The following is a 4768-nucleotide window of genomic DNA, read 5'->3' as shown; positions in this document are numbered from 1 at the left end:
ATTCTTAAGAACATTAAAATTTCAAATTAATAACCATTATAACGATTAATTTTCCGATGAACATAATGATTATTGGTTAATTTTACAGTGAAAATATTTTGTTTAACTAAAATATTTTATTTTCAGGTTGATCTTATTTTGTTTAACTAAAATATTTTATTTTCAGGTTGATCTATTGATTGACGATAGTAGATCGAAAGATTTTAACTTTTAGTTTTGATTAAAATTTGAGGAAATTAAAAAAAATCAGATGAATTGAATCAAAATAAATAAAAAGAAGAAAAAGAGAAGTAATTCAATAATTATTTTTATAAAAAAATCAGTTAATAATCACAAAATTGATTAAATGAAAAGCGAAGGTTGTCATTTTTTTAGCATTTTAACATGTGACGTCATTTGTCGTCAATAGTTTAACATCTGGTGATCAAAATGGTTTTCTTAACGACACTAACTCGAATGAAATGTTATTTATTTTGATAATCAAAATGAAATTATTCTGGAAATTTAGTTACTATTAATATAGTTTATCCTTATCATTAATATTCAGAAAAACATATTTAGTAATTTATAAGTAAAATGGGCCAATAATCTAAGAAGATTATTTCATTGGTCTAATAGACTAACTTCAACATTATTTTGGAATCTACGACATTTGTAATAGTGATCATGAAACTCGTTACACTAAAATAGCGAGTTTGCATGGAAATTATTTTTAAATGGATTCAGGTTTGTGGGTCTCATAGGTCGAATTGTTTAATTTATTTCTTGAAACTTGTCATGTGTACATGAAAAGTTTCATTTTAAAATATTATTTTTATAAATTAAATAAAATTTTTATTTAATCTGAAATATATGAAAAAGAAAAGGAAGACGAAAGATAAATATGAAGACTTACAAACTCGATGTAGCAAAAAAATTATATAAAGGAGTGAAAAAAATAAAAATAATTGTAGGAAAATTGAAAAGAAGAAGAAGATGAAAGATAAATACGAAGATTTATTAATCCGACGTAGTAAATAAATTGTAGAGAGAGCTGAAAAAATTGTTGATTTATGAATAGTTTTCAATTATGTATGGATATGTCTTTACTAATTAAGTAATTATTGTATTGAGTGAAGTTATTTATCAATATTCTTTACAATTCATTTTCTATGTCGGATTGATAACTTTTCATATTTGTCTTTCGTCTTCTACTTTTTCTCAAATTTTATACTATTATTTTTATTTTTTTCATCCCTCTCCATAAGTCGTTTGCTACATAAGATTGATAAGTCTTCATACTTCTTATTCTTAATTTTTATTGTCTTCTTATTCTCTTTCTCAACTTTCCTCCTCTACTTATTTTCCTCAACTATCAACATTAATGTCTTCTTTACCCACTCCTCATCGAAAGATTATCTTGAATCAGAATAATTGTTGTTGAAGTCGTAAAATCCATAAACATTGTATCACCAAATCATGCCCAAATTGCTCTAAATTGATTCATGGTTTGATTCTAATAACTTTTCTCATTTTTCATACAAACACAATAAACTCACTCATATTTATAAAAAAAAAAACCAATATGACCATTTGAACTCGTCACACTCACATGAAGTGTAACACCCTAATTTAGTTCGACCCGAAGACTGAAGAATTAAAGTGTCACATGAGACCACCAAAGTGGCTAACCTAAAATTTTTCTTTTAAAATGACTATAAATCATTATATAAAAATCATCCATAGTATTATAAAATAAAAATGTAACAAATATGAGTTTACATATACAGGAGAGCTCCCCAGACATCCAATATACAAATACTGAGTATAATACAAAAATAGAGTTATGGATGGATACAAGGTTTTACAAATAGTGCATGCCCTCTAATATAAATCAAGATGTACTCTAAAGTCTCGTCTGATTTGAAATATCTGGTGAAGATAACGTTCCACGGATAGTCTCCTAAGAACCTGTGCACGGAAACACATTCCGAACGCTGAGCTTACGAGCTCAGTGCCACACTAATAATTGTATTGTACTATATGTGTTCACTAAGTGAGCTTGTTAGTGGCATAGGTATGAAGACATAAGAATGTTGACATGAAATGTTGAGGTAGTCATCATGGTGTGGCTGAGGGTTTTGCATCTAAGTGCACACAACCCCTCTAGCCTTTCTAAAATACCTATGGGAATCTTGGGTGAGATCTAAAAATGCATAAAAAATGTAGACCCGACCAACTTACTCTGTCGAGTATTGGGGCATATGTGCCCAACTGGCAACTGAAACGCCTTGGCACTGCCTGAGATATATATATGGATCGTACGATCGTTATTTGCTAAGTAACTCGGGTGTCCTAACTGTTTCCTGAGCATCAAACAAGGCTAGTTTTATGTGATCCTAAATATTATTGTTTCTAACTGTTCTGCATTTATTATTGTTCTTACTTGTAGTTTTATTTCGTGTTGTTATAGTATTATTGGGACCCTTAAAACTATCCTTTTGAACCTTTGGGTTTCTTACCTAAAACTATACGTGGGTACTAATACTGAGTCCTTCAGTATCAGTATAACCTATGAGTATTGATACTAAACTCTGAGTATCAATACCAACTGGCTATTGGGAACTGAGAGAAAATGAATATTATCGATACTTTAGTTTGAGTACTGATACTTCTGGTTTGTAGTATCGATACTATCTTGAGTATCAATATCACATTTGGCTTTGATATTTTGGAAAATAACTCAATATCGATACTCCTACTGAGAGTATCGATACTCAACCCTCAGTATCTATTCTCCCATGAGTACTGATACCAAAATTGCCTACTAGAATCTACTAAGTGTTCTCGGTATCAATACCAACCTGTGAGTATTGAAACCCGACCCACAGTATCGATACTCTATGGATGAGTATCGATACTTTCTTCCTAAAACCTTCTTATTTTAAACTAGTTCCTTAACAAAATCAGTATTGTTCTTCTAATATGGATATTAAATTATTAGTGGCCGTTGTAGGTGAATTGTGTATATATATTTTTTGTATAGACTGGAATGTATTTCTAATATTTATACTTTAAAATAAGAAAAATATTCATATATATATATATATATATATATATATATTAGGAACAACTAAAATGACGTCATTTGAAAGCTTAGCTTAAAAAACATAGGAGAGAACCTAGAGAGATTCAGCCAGGAACATGATCAGTTATCGAGAAGCAAGAAAAAGATCAAAGCGACGATGCCCGGTGCAGAGCCGAATGATAAGGAGGGTATGGAAATGGGGGAGATGTCTAGGTCTCCTGGGTCAGATGTTGATAGAATATCTTACAGAAACATGCTGATGGGGAAAAATGTTATCAATGGTTTCCAGGACGGAGACGAGTTCGGTCCCTTAGATAAGAATGACGGCCTGATACCTATTACCACTAAAGACTCTTAGACAGTAATCTGCACTTTGCATAAGTTTAGAGAGGGCCTTCATATTCGATGGTCCAACTGTCTCATATTGAAACTTCTGGGTAGGTCGATTGGTTTTCGAGCCTTGGATGAGCGTCTGCAGAAAATGTGGATGCCTAAAGCGGATCAGGAGACGTCGAAGATGGTTATCATGAAGTTTTCATCCTCGGATGATCTCCTTTTTGCACTGAAAGAGTATCCTTGGGTCATATATGGTTATTATTTAATGGATCGTAAATGGTTCCCGAAGTTTCACCCTTCCACTATGACGATTGAAAGCACCGCTATTTGGGTCCTACTGATTGTGATGAAGTTATGGTAGAAGTCCATAATGCTGCTAATCCCTCCATGGATAATAGGAACTTGGAACCTCCTGAAGCACCCTCCTTAAATTTTGTTCAGGATAATCGTGGTAACCCTGATATTTTTAATAGGGAGATGAGTCATTCAACCGTTGTCGGGACTAATGTTCGCGGTCTAGCTCCAGCAAGCGAGCAGTTTCAACTTGAGAAACACCAAACTGTTTGTTAATGAATTTAATTGTGTGGAATTATAGAGGAGCAGTGAATAAGGAGTTCTGTAATGCCAAGGATATTGTTCGTAATAACAAGCCTAGTATTTTTGCGCTGGTCGAGCCTAGGATTTCTAGGCAACGTGCGAAGAATATCGCTAAGAAACTTTCATTTTCTAATTTTTTATTACTGACCCTTAAGGGTATGCATGCGGTATTTGGATTGCATAGGACGATCAAGTTCTTTCCATTGATGCTATTTTTTTTCCTCGACACAGATTATTCATTATGTTGTGAAGTGTTTGGATATGGCGTCGTTCCTTCTCTCCGTTATTTATGTGAGCCCATCATGGGAACTCAAAAGAGACTGTGAGAGAGTCTTGAGGACTTTTCAGGTAATGTTAACCTCCCCTGGGTTATTACTGGAGATTTTAACAAAATTCTAGACTCTTCGGAAATGTTTGGAGGGAGGCTCCATTACTTATATCGTTGCAGGCGCTTTAATGAGTTGATTCAGCGTTGTAACCTTCTTGATTTAGGCTACCAAGGTCCCTCGTACACCTGGTGAAACATAAGACAAGGGACCGCACACATTCAGGCTCGACTGAATAGGGTAATGGCCAACGCGAGTTGGCAAACTACGTTTCCGGAAGCCCTGGTCTCACATCTCCCTAGACTTCATCCGGACCATTGTCCCCTACTCATTCAATGCATCCCGGTGCAAACTATAGATAGATCGAAATGCCCTTTTTGCTTTCAAGCTATTTGGTTAAAGGATGAGAGGTTTCATAATATTATTCAGTCGAAGTGGCCGT

Source organism: Hibiscus syriacus, unplaced genomic scaffold, assembly GCF_006381635.1.
Source record: "Hibiscus syriacus cultivar Baekdansim isolate YM2019G1 unplaced genomic scaffold, ASM638163v2 tig00110548_pilon, whole genome shotgun sequence".
Taxonomy (NCBI): domain Eukaryota; kingdom Viridiplantae; phylum Streptophyta; class Magnoliopsida; order Malvales; family Malvaceae; genus Hibiscus; species Hibiscus syriacus.
Note: the sequence above shows the minus strand (reverse complement) of the source record.